This window comes from Lycium barbarum, chromosome 3 (genome assembly GCF_019175385.1).
Source record: "Lycium barbarum isolate Lr01 chromosome 3, ASM1917538v2, whole genome shotgun sequence".
NCBI classification, from domain to species: Eukaryota; Viridiplantae; Streptophyta; class Magnoliopsida; order Solanales; family Solanaceae; genus Lycium; species Lycium barbarum.
In genome coordinates, this window is record NC_083339.1 from 13,134,981 (window position 1) to 13,148,190 (window position 13,210).

The 13,210-nt window shown below is 33.3% G+C and overlaps 1 pseudogene; it reads right to left on the bottom strand.

Moving 5' to 3' along the window:
- Positions 1-213: 213 nt before the first annotated feature.
- LOC132630423 (L-type lectin-domain containing receptor kinase IV.1-like) lies at positions 214-2,482 on the bottom strand (annotated as a pseudogene).
- Positions 2,483-13,210: the final 10,728 nt, after the last annotated feature.

The following is a 13,210-nucleotide window of genomic DNA, read 5'->3' on the forward strand; positions in this document are numbered from 1 at the left end:
TAAATACTTCTTGACTTCATCTGATTTATGTTAATGCCAACATGGTTGTCGTGTGATATCTGCATATTTGTAGCTGAATAGGGTGTCAATCTCCAAAATATTGTAACACATTAGAGAAATTCTAGTGCAAGAGTTCACTAATTAAAGTCTAATTAAAAGTAGGAGTTAGACTGCTCTGTGGTTACAGTTATGCCATTGTCAACAGGCAAAGACATGAAGTCAAAAAAAAAAAAAAAAGGAAGATTATTATAAAGCCTTTCATGACAAGAAATTATTTCAAGTATCGAATACTGGATAGGAGAAAAACGCTATAAGTATTCCATCATAATCTACTCTAATTCATCAGTACATAATCCACCAAAACTAGGTTATATTTACCAGACTTAATACATCAATATTCCAACTAGAAATTCTATCCAACTCATCATTAGAAATTCTATCCAACTCATCATGAATCATCGGCAATCAGAGAGAAGGAGTCTGTTACGGATGGAGAGCAGGAATGTGCATTAACCGAAGAAGATGGATACGACTTGACAAAATCATCATAACCTCCGCGATGGTCAAATGTTAGTCCAGCTGAGGAGACACCGAGTTCTGATAATTCTGGTAAGGCCACAACACCATCCAAGAACAACAAGATTTGTCGCATGGTTGGCCTAAACGAAGGCTCTGAATGAGAGCAGAACAAACCTAGCTTTAAGACCAACTCCACTTGCCCTGGAACAAAATCAATGCCTATGTTTGGATCAACAGCCTCAAGAATATTACCCCTATTCCAACACGAGAACACCCAATCGACCAAAATAAAATCATCGCCGTCTTGTCTTGGCTGTATCGGTCTCCTACCACAAGCAACTTCAAGCAAAAAAGCCCCAAATGAAAATACATCGGTACTAGGTGTTGCCCTGCCAGTTCTGGTATGCTCTGGTGCAAGGTAACCAAGAGTACCAACGACACGAGTAGTTTGAGGATCGGTCCCATGACCATATAGCCTCGCAAGTCCAAAGTCTCCTAGCCTTCCATTTACTTCACCATCCAACAAGACATTACTGGCTTTAACATCTCTATGAACAACTACATGGTCACATTATTCGTGTAGGAAAAATAGTCCTGAGGATACACCTTTAATAACTCTGAATCTTTGGTTCCAATCGAGGGTGAATCTTGGTTGGTCGTATAAAACTTGTCTAGACTTCCATTAGACATGTATTCATAAACCAAAAGTAACTCCCCTTTTCGCCTACAATAACCCAAAAGTGGTACTACATTCCTGTGTTGTATACGACCTATGCTTACAATCCCCGAAACAAATTCCTTCATCCCTTGTCTTGATTCATGAGATACCTTCTTTACAGCTATCTCAAGTTTGGTGATAGGCATCACTCCTTTGTAAACTTTACCAAATCCTCCAGCTCCCAGTAGCTCCTTTTCTCTAAATCCCTTAGTGGCTTTGTACAAATCTTTATACTTGAACCTTTGCGGTCTATACTCGCGTTCCCAATCTTCAAGAAGTTCTTGATACTTCTTCCTTTTTACATAATAAACCAATATTGAGGTTGCTACAACAAATGAAACCAAAGAGATCAGTGGCAACCCTATCATTACAAATCTTGATGCCCCTTTGCGCGCAAGACGAGGAAGATTAGGAAGTTGAGAGAGTTCTTGAGTTTTCCCATTTGTCTTGAAGCTCCATCCTAAGATATAATGATGTGTTGGGACTGAACCAGTTGATGATGAAAAACCAACATACATAATCTGATCAAGAATTGGTGAAAGATCATATTTCAAAGTCAAAAGTGGCCTAACTGGTTTTCCCACATGTAATGGAGCTAATGTTACATTAATTTGCTTATTACTGCCTTCATAATCAACCCAAACTTGCATTGGCTGGCCACTAATTAGAGTCAAGTTATGAAACAAACCAGTACCATCAAAATAACCTGCTGTTTTAGCTGCTACAGACTTCAATCCATTTATATAAATTCCAACATGATTGTTATCGATATCACCAAATTCGTCGCTAAAGATCGTATCGAGCTCAACTCCATCAACACGGTTTGATCTATTCCCATTATTGGTTGAGTTAAAAAGGCCAAGATAGTGGTTTGCCACAGCCCCCCGAATTCCTCTCTGTGGTACGATAACGAAAACTAGTCCATGACCATCCAAAGGTCGATTATCCGACCTTATGGCGAACACGAGGTTGTAGAGAAAGAAAATGCATTACCATCTGGTTTATTCTTGAAATGAATTGGATTTGGATAGAAAGCATGGCCCTGATCTTGTACTGTAGAATTTGTTAATAGCAAAAGGCCATTGGATGTGACCTCTGCTATGCCATCCAAGCTAAGATTCCTTGATTGAAATCCATTGTAAATGAATGCATCAACTTCACAAGAAGCTGGTGCAAAATTAACTAAGAAGAGAGCTACTAGTATGACAAGATTGAAGCACATTGGCAATATTCTTGATTGGGAAAATATTTTGACCAAATGAAGAAGCTTTGTTCTACTGTTTATACTTTATATGGCAAGAAATGCTAAGGTCTTAGGTTTAAATCTGAACGGAGACAAAAACACTAGATAAATGCACCTCTTTCAGGAATGAAAAAATGTTTTACTTTCATTTGGTATTTTGGCCTTCATATTCCTATCTGTCTAAGCCTTAGTGGATAGAATTACCTGATACATGAGCCTGTGAAATCAGTCGAGGCCCACAAGCAAGCCCGGACACCACGATTATAAACATTTTTCTATGCAATCTAATTAATGAGATTTTGTACGTTCAGAGCCACAAAATGAGAAAATCAATAAATGGACAAAATGTACGAGCTAGGCTGTAATTCTTCTATAGTAATCCAAAAATGTTAGTATTATTTTATATGGCAAGTCGTCTCAAGTAATCCAAAAAAAAAATCATCTACCTACCAAGTTGGTTCATTATACTTAACTAGAGATGGAATTCCAGAACCTAAATAACTCAGTTGAGAGCTCCGTGACTGGTTCAAGGGAAGGTCAACCAATGATTGATAGGCCATTCCCTCCCTATCGTACTAAAATTTGGACTGCATGGGAGGAAAGGTCTGTGTTTTCAACTAGACACCTTTTCTTCAAATGTCATTAATATCAATTGTTTAAGCAAATGTAGTAAAACATCTAAACAATTAGATACGGAGGACTCAAACTAGGGAAGATATATCTTTGAAATTTCCTCATTTGATATAAATGAAATGGGTTGAACTTCAATAAATTATAAATTGATGATCGGTCTCTTTGATGCCTAACCACTCAACAGATATGGTACAAAAAATTAACTACAAATTGATGACCCTTTTTGTAAGGTATCTGCAAGGTCTAAAAATAATAATGTCGGCAAGTTGCAAGAATTTAATTTCAAGTGCTACCGTTTTCATGTTTAGTGGAATTAGATTTATTACATACTCCCCGAGTTAACTTTTACTTGTCCAGTTTAAACTTTACACATCATTTAAAAAACGATAATTCATATGGGTATTTTACCACAATATGCAAAGTAATTGATGTTTTATCGTAGCTCTTGAGAAATAATTTGTGGAATAAATAATTAATGTCAACGGTAAAACATGGAAAAAAATAGTTTTCTCTTGATATGCACACGCTAAAAGTGAAAAATGTATTTTTAATATAGTGAACAAGTAAAAGTAAACAAAGGGAGTAGTTCATTTTATTGGAAAACTTTCTAAGCCCTCCAGATAGGGGCTGATCTAATTTCTAACCTATGAGTTTACGAACTAAGTGACTTTTACGTATATTTTACACATGTATTAAGAAATTCATTAAATATCTAAAATTATTTTATAGTGAATTCAACTATTATTGTATACTAATTTGAATTCTCATTATGAATCCATAAACATTAAATTTTAGGCTGTATAGTTGAATTTGTAACGATTGAATGATTGGACCTTCAAAGGTACAATGAAATATGTGTGATTTCTTCATCTTTAACCAGATATTTGAAACCTTAAAATGAAAAACTTTTTAATAGTAAGTGCTTCATTTCCCTTAATAAAATTTCCTGAATACATATCTTTTTTTTTTTTTCATACACAAAAAATTCAGATTAGTCTAGTTAATGTACTTTCTCTATTAATAGCTTGTTTGACTAAGTTTCTTGGACACCACAAGCACTTATTTTAGAAAATTAAGATGATTGACCAAAGCTTTTAGCGAAATAATATGTTTAATTGTTTTTTTTTTTTATAGAAACTCAGAGTCCACCAAATAGTATAGAGAATTAGATTCTCTATTTGTTTCCTCAAGTAAACAAAGAGAAAGTAAATAAGACAAGATATTTATGTGAAAAACTCCTTGCTCAAGGGATTAAAAATCACGATCCACCGGAGTAGGATTTCAACTTCACTAAACTAAGCAACTTTCAGATTACAACCTCTTGCAACCTAAGAATTAAAACTATAAATTCCTCACCCCTTACAATAACTCTATTGTATGCTATAAACCTTGACTAACTCTAGCCAAGCAACCAAACTAACCTTGACTAACTCTAGCCAAGCACCCAAAAACACACCTTGACTAACTATACCTTCGAATCATAATAACAAAGGTTGAAACCTTCCTACAATGACACTTCTCGAAAGTAGAGTAGGATTGCAAATGAAGAACAAAATGACAAAGACTTAACAAACCTAGGACTTAAGACATCTTCAGTTGTTGGGATCTGGTCCTTGAGTTTGATGAAGCTTTGTTCTTGGGAGCACTAAAGGAGCAGTGGCGGCTACACTTGAAAGAATGTGATTTTCTGATTTTGCAAGTGATAGATTAAGCATTGTAACATGTTGTATATGTATTGGGGAGCATGTGAGAGTCACGTGAACATGGATGGATAGGGACGTTTCATCTTTTAGTTTGGCATCTAGCAAGCTGTAGTTGTGCTGCTGCGGTTCTGCCAGTCGGAACAATACCGCAGCTTTACAGCTGTATCGTTGATTGTACAATGCCTAGGGGACCTGATCGAGTACCTGGTCCCTCTCTGATTCCTCGAATGTTTGTCCAATCATCAAAACACAAAATGACATAACTTATTATTTTTCAAGCTAAAAAAAGTAGCTTTTTTTCAGAAGCGTTTCTAAAACTTCGGCCAAGCATAAATTAATGATCTAGCATTTACAAAAATATTTTTCAAAATGATTAGCCAACCACAAAATCTAAAAGTAATTTTTCAAAAAATACACTTATAATTAGAAATATTTTTCACAGATTTTGAAAGTTTTACCAAACAAACTATAGATTTGACAAGAAAATGAAGATTGAAAGGATGGCTCTTGGGTCATAATCAAGTTGAATTTCACGTTGATATGACCTTCTGATAGTTTATAAATCAGTCTATTCTAACTAGTACTCCCTCGGTCCCAATTCAAATGTGTTAGTTTAACTGGATACGGAATTTAAGAAATAAAGAATTTTTTTTGAATTTGTAAGCTTAAATTAAATATGTATGTAGTTTTTTAAATCTTGTGGTCTAAAATTTACCAAAACTTATAGAATATAAAAAGAGACTCGTTTTTGGACATACAAAAAAGAAAATAAGACACTTAAATTAGGACGTGGGGAGTACTTTTTTAGTCATAATAAGTTGCATAAATGAATTAAAATGTTGACATGCCCGGAAGCACTCGCTATTACTTTTTCAAATTTAGCGGCAGAATGAGTCACAAATAAGTAAAATTATTATCTTCAGAAATTTGTTCTATGTGATGGCTGTCCAAATCACTTGCCCTACATTTGTGTTATGAAATAATAATTAAAAAAGTACAAATAAGATGCAGGAGGGGGAGGGGGGTTTGAGATTGACATACAAAATGAATTAATTTAGCTTTCTATTTATTAAAGAAAGGAAATTGTTGCGAGGCTTTTTAAAAAGCCGTTGCAAGGTTTTTCAGAAGTTGCTTGCAAGAACTGTCTATTTGAGCTGCTTGCTAGCTATCTGCTTGATTGCAAGCCTCAGGAGGGAAGGGGGGGGGGGGGGGGGGGGGGGGGAGATATTCTATTTCTCTTGAGATTAACATACATAATGGATTAATTTAACTTCCTATTTATAGAAGAAAGGAAGTTGATGTGAGGCTTCTCAGAAAATTGTTATAAGGCTTTTCAGAAACTACTTGCAAGCTGTCTTCAGAAACTGCTTGCAAGTTGTCTGCTTGATTGCAAGCCTCGTGAGGCTTTTCAGAAAGCTGCTTGAAAATTGCCTACATAAGCTACTTGCTTAATTGCAAGCTTCTTCAGGAAGTTATAGAAGGACTTAAATGGACATTCACAGTACATTATATTTATAACAATTTGAAGTTATTGCCTTTTATGTCTTTAGGAATGATATTCTGTTGTTAGCATATCCATATCTATATACAAAAGTAGGAAAATTTAATTTAAAATATTAAAGAACCAAATTGACCCTATGATGTTACTTTGTGCCCTTCAAACCAAACACTTAACTCTTATCTCCAGATTTTTGTACCAAAAACTAATTTATTGTTTGATAAATATCGTAATTTTTTATTAGATAAAGTTGTGGTACTTCTTAAAATGCACAATAGATCATCAACTAAGTGAATAGTGGTGTCTATTCAATATATAAATACTTCATCCACTCCAAAATAATTGAGGGTTTAAGTTTGTATACATGGATTAAGAAATTCACTTTAAAAATTAAGCGGGATTAAGGAAAACTTCAAATGATAAATTCAGTCTTATCTTCAAATCATGAATCCAAACTTGTTTGCTTAAAATATTGACTTTGGTCAACTGAATGAACTTTAAGACACTAGTTTAGGTTCAAGCGCTTCAAAATGCTCGACAACCCCTCGAAACCCGTGTTACCCAGATCCACAAGTCATACATTACCAAATAAACCTACAGAAAGTCTCAAATAAGGGAAATGGATTCTAAAACACAAAACGACTGGTTGGGTCGTTGCATAAATTAGAAATAAAAGTTTATCCCAGTTATCCAGTTTAAATCAAACATATGTTTTTTATTCTAGTCTATTCTATTTTAGTCTAATGAACCAGACATTACTGATAATTTCCACTAAATAATCCAACCATTATTTAATTTTCTCATTATAATCTGGTTACTATATTCTCAGGGATAACTTGTTACCCATTTCTAGAAAGATTAACTTCAATTCATGATCAAGTTTTATTTCTACATGCAAGTAATGTCTAAATGTTGTTTTCCATTCTCTGTTTGTTTAGACAAATTTGAAGATTAACTTTTCAGTTGAATCAATATCTAGAGAAGTATGAGACAACCTTAATTGAATTGGAAGCTGCTGCAATAAAGGATCCTAAATTTATCTTACTGTGTGAAGCAGTGATACACGTCTTCCTAAGAGAAGGAATATGGTAAATTCTAGAATCCATTCACTAGTAGAGTTCTAGATAGGTAAATTTTGTATATGTCAATCAAATGAATATTAAAATTCTCTTACCCAAGCGAACTATTCAAAGTTGATTTATTTCATTTTAGAAGATCAATTTGATATTATACATTTGCATAGATCAATTAAATTTGAATAAACATGCATTCGCAACTAGCACTTCACTAATGTGGAAATCAGCTTAATTACTGACTCCATCTCTTGATACATTAAAATTGGTTGATATCATTGTATTTTGACTCAATATCTGAAATTTTTGCATAGCATTTAACATCTCACCTCTCCGTAACTCATGCTATATATATTTTTTTTTCTATTCCCCTCCCCTTTGATTTCCATTTGATCACCTCTGTTGGAGCTATTGTTATTCTGGTGACTCGAACCCACGATTCTGGGATTGTAGGTGGGACTGCTGACCATCTGAGCAATCCCTCTTATCAACTCATGTTATATGATATACGAATTTCTCTGATTTAGACCACTAAATAAATAATCTTAATTTCCCCACAAACCCGTAAGTCATTACTTCCATAACTTCCCTTGCAGTTTACATCTGTTTTCTTAAATTAGATTGGAATGGGCAAAAAGTTTTTCCTTTTCTCAAAGGGTTATTTTATTTATGTAAAAAAAAAAAAAAAAAAATTTCTTTGGAAGGCACAACATTGTGTTTGCTTGGACAAAGAAATTAAAAGCATTAGATATTCGGTTTAAAAGGAATGAGAATTGACTAGGTAACTTTCACACAAAAAATTGTTTGTTTTCTTTTGACACACGGAAAATATAACTAAAAACGGCAGTACTAGCCGAAAAAAGAAAAAGGAAAAAACGAAGAAGTTTCAATATTGAATCACGAAGAAACGAGTGTGGTAAATTTGATAGCCCCAGATATTGCCAGTAACAAATTCTTGAACCAATTATACACTTGCTGCATGAGAGTGTTTATTTTCTTATACTACATGTAATTGTTTACATCAAATATAATGTGGTAACACTAAAAATATAGTAATAGTTTACAATAATGATCGGTTAAATTATACACAAAAATGCAATTATTTATGCTATTAATGTACAAATTTAAATACTAAATAACTTACCAGCTGTCATTTTTGCAATGGTCAAGTGGATTTGCGACTAGAAATGATGTTTGTAAGAATTAATGAAACAAAAAGGGGTTAAACTATGTTAAGAAAAATGATTAAAGTGGGAACTGACCATTTATCTAGTTGCAAATGCAAATGCTACTCCCTCTGTCTCAATTTATGTGATATACTTTCCATTTTAATTTGTCAAAATGATACATTTCTATATTTAGAAATAATTTAACTTAACACTTCTTCATTTACCCTTAATTGGATCATTTTCATACAACCACATAAATATCTATGACTTGTTTTAGATCACAAGTTTCAAAAGTCTTTTTTTTTTCCTAAATTCCGTGCCTAATCAAATTATATCACATAAATTATGACGGAGGAAGTAAGAGATTCTAAATAACACATTTGAAAACATTACGGGTGAAAAAAGAAAATTACAAAAACTACTCGGCGTGGCAGCACAATAGTAAGAAAGCGTGAATTAATACTACAAAAACATATTTTCGCACACAAAAAGTTGTAGGTAAACCTTAACCGCCATAACGTAACAAACTTAATTTGTAGTTTGCAGTTATTCAAACTTAATCGCCATTGGAGATGATGAGTACAGGGCCGGCTTTAGGGGGAAGCCACTAAAGCAATTGCTTTAGGCCCCCCAAATTGAAGGCCCCAAAATTTTATTTTATAGGAGCATATTATAAAACTATGAATAAAAGAGACTAGATTTTATATTTCTTTTCTTGAAATGTGATAGGTTATTGAAATAAATAATTCAAATTTTATAATTTTTTGGTTCCCATTTATGTAATATTCTTTTCTTTTTAATCAGTCCCCAAAAGAATGACATTTTTCATATTTGATAAGAATCTAATTTTAAATTTTTTGTTTTGATCTTAATAAGATGATTTATTGCTACAAAATTTCTATAACTTGTTTTAGACCACAATTTTCAAGAATCTTTCTTTTATTTTAATTCCGTGCGCAACCAAACATCTTCACATGAATTAGAGAATAATAAACGTTATGCAATATAGAAAAATGAACAAATTAATGACGACTTTGATAATTTTAAAAAGATGAAGTCTCTTGTAGAGTTGAGTTTTTCTTATAAATAGTGGATTAAACCTTTTCTTACTTCAATTAGATTGAATTATTCTAAATGTATGAAATTATTGACATCTACTTAGTGGTACAAAATTGAGATTATTAGATTATGAGAATTTATAAATATATTATCGTAACCACCAATATATATTTCATATACAAATATTCAATTAAATTTGAATGGATAGAGTTACTAAATATCTCTAATGATGGAAGGTAGCATGTAACAAAGTGAATATTAATCTAGATAGGTACAAGATGATCCATATACCATCTTTATAAAACAAAAAGAAAGAATTAAAATAAGAATATATAAAATTTTATTAAATAAATAAGCCCTCTTATAAAAAATTGGCTTTAGGCCACGGAGCCGCCCCTGGATGAGTACTCCAGAAGTTTCCACTAAAATGGATTGGATTCCAAATGCGACTAATATGGTGGAATTGCTCTACAATTTTTGCCACCAGCATCAAGTCGGTTTGTGCATCAAAGTCCTCGATTCAATTCCTCAAGGTATATATATAGTGGCGTACGCAGGATTTTTCATCAGCGGTGTCACCTTTGAAAATGAGAAACAATAAATAGAATAATGTAACACCATATGAAGAAAAAAAATGAACAAAATATATATAAATAAAACACAATTCGGTACATTACTATAACACTTTTGTTTTGGAAATTTACTTTCTCTTTTGAAATAAATTAAAAAAAAAAAGTCATTAGAAATAATATTAAATACTTAATCAAAGTGATTTTGTATCACTAATTTGAGTTTGGACAAATTGGTTAACGTTTTGTTAACTTTCAAGGGTTCGAAGGGTTCGAACCCAAGCATGTATCATTTGTAGAGAGGGAGCAAAACCTTAAATAAAAGAAAATGTGATGTTGTATGGTTTCGAACTCGCATCTTCATTACTCAAAGAATTGAGGCGCCCAACTAGTTTAGTTATGCGTCCCTATATGTCAAGGGGTGTCACCTTATATCATATATCCTCATTTTTGTTTTGTCTTTTAATTATTTATTAAATATTTTGTAAAATTTTCCGACGAAGCAGTGTCACGTGACACCCCTCAGCCTTAGGTAGATCCGCCCTAATATATATATACTCCCGCCGTTTCAACTTATTTATCTTGTTTTGACTTGGTATGGAGTTTAAGAAAGAAAAAAAGAAAGACTTTTGAATTTTGTGGTCATAAACTAAAGATATATAGAATATACCAAAATGTCCCTTAATTTTTTGGTTTTAAACATGCCACGTGGAAAGTTGGAATTAAAGAGTCGCAAAAAAATGAAAGAGGTATTCTTTTTTAAACGGACTAAAAAGGAAAGTAAGAGAAACAAATTGAAACAGAGGGAGTGATTTCTTTTATGGATTCTTGCATTCAATTTAATTTCTCAAGTACCGAGAATGGATTCGTGCATGCATGCAGAAAATGCAGTTCCTGATGTTTATAAGGAGGAAGCAGAGCGTCATCTAGTCAAAGCTGTGAGGACTCAAACCAGAATTACATACTCCCTCCGTCCATTTTTACTCGTACTTTATACTAAAAATAGATGTTCATTTTTACTTATCTCGTTTGGAAAATCAAAACAAAATTTACCATTCTATACCTGTTTTACTCTTACTATTCCCTCCGTCCCAATTTATGTGATATAGTTTGGCTAGACACGGAGTTTAAAAAAAGAAATGAAGACTTTTGAAACTTGTAATATAAAACAAGTTATAGATATTTGTGTGACTGTAAATTATGTTCTACAAAAGGGAAGTTTTATGTTAAATTATTTTTAAATATAAAAATGTTCATTCTTTTTGGGACAAACTAAAAAAGAAAGTGTATCGCATAAATTAGAACAGGGGGAGTATTAATTATTGAGTTGGAAACTTCATTGAATTGCTAGTGGTTGCAGAACTTTTAAAATATATATGTTTGATTCATTTCAATCATTAGATGGCGTAAGGGTGATATAGTAAAATTATCATTCTATTTATGGCTCCTTAAGAGGTGTGTCAAGTCGATACAGAACGAGTAAAAATGGACAGAGGGAGTATTTAATGTGTAAGTTTGAAATTGCGTTTGGTTTCCTTCTTATTGTTAATTTTACATTCCAGACAAATTTGAATCCACGTCTGCTGGATGCTTGGAATTGCCTTGGCGGGTGCATTGCCAAGAAAGGAGATTACCATGAAGCTAAAAACTGCTTTGAATTTGTCCTTAGAATGGTGGTTATTTCGCTGCTTTCTTTACTTGTAAAGTTTTCCGCTATCGAACTATCCTTCATTTGATAGTAGATTCTTCATCTTTTATTTGATTTAGGCTCCAAATAGCAGCGTAATTTTACGTCAACTTGCACAGCTTGAACTGCAATTTGCACCAGGTGAATTTAGGCCACTACTAAAGCTTCTGACTTTGAAGTTTTAATTCTATCTGTACGTTTTAGAACTGTTAAGGAAAACAACACAGCAAAGGGAAACCAAAATAAAGCAGCGGAAAAGGATTAAGAAAATATTGAAGCATAAGAGTTTATGAACCAGTGAAAAAAATGCATACTTTATTGAATGATCTCCAGCATATTAAATAGCCAATATACAAACTGAATACAGGTAAATAAGCGTAACAGAAGCAGTCCTATTTTCTATGCTAAAAATCAGAATACTGCTAACAGTTTCCGTAGAATAGGACTACTAATTTGACTAGGAGTCTTATCTAAAAATTCGGAGAAAGATAAAACAATTCACGTGCATTCCTTAAAGCAGCTTTTAACACTCCTCCTTGCTTTAAGAAATGCAAACTCCAGTTCTCTGCCTTAGAAGCTTGAACTTGCTGACTAGAAGCGGCTTAGTAAACAGGTCTGCTTGCTGGTTTTCAGACTTGCAGTAGACTAGAATCACTTCTCCCTTTTGCACTTCTCTCAAGAAATAGAGCTTGATGTTGAAATGCTTGGTCTTCCCATGAAACACCGGATTGTCTGAGATTGCAATAGCTGCCTGGTTGTTGACAAAAATCTCAATACTTTCCTTCTGTTCCATATGTAAATCACACAAGATCTTTCTAAGCCATAAGACTTGGTTTGCTGCTGCTATGAATTCTGCTTCTGCAGTGGATTGTGAAACAATTTCCTGTTTCTTAGATGACCATGTAAAGATTCCTGAACCTAGGCTGAAACAATGTCCGGAAGTACTTCTCATATCATCGACAGATCCAGCCCAATCACTATCCGAGAATCCAAACAACTTGAAGCTTTGACACTTCTCAAACTTTACACCATAGTCAACAGTACCTTTGATATATCTTAATATTCTTTTTGTTGCTCTTCAATGCATTTCACTTGCACAATGCATAAAACAAGATAAGAGACTTACAACATATAGAATATCTGGCCTTGTTGCAGTGAGATAAATTAAGAATCCGATCAAGCTTCTGTAATAACCTTCATCAACCTTGTCGGCTCCATCTTCTTTACAAAGTTTCTCTTTTTGATTCATCGGCATGCTCATCGACTTACATTCCTCCATTTGAAATTTCTTCAGAATTTCCTTTGCATATTTCTTCTGGCAAATGAACACTTCATTTTT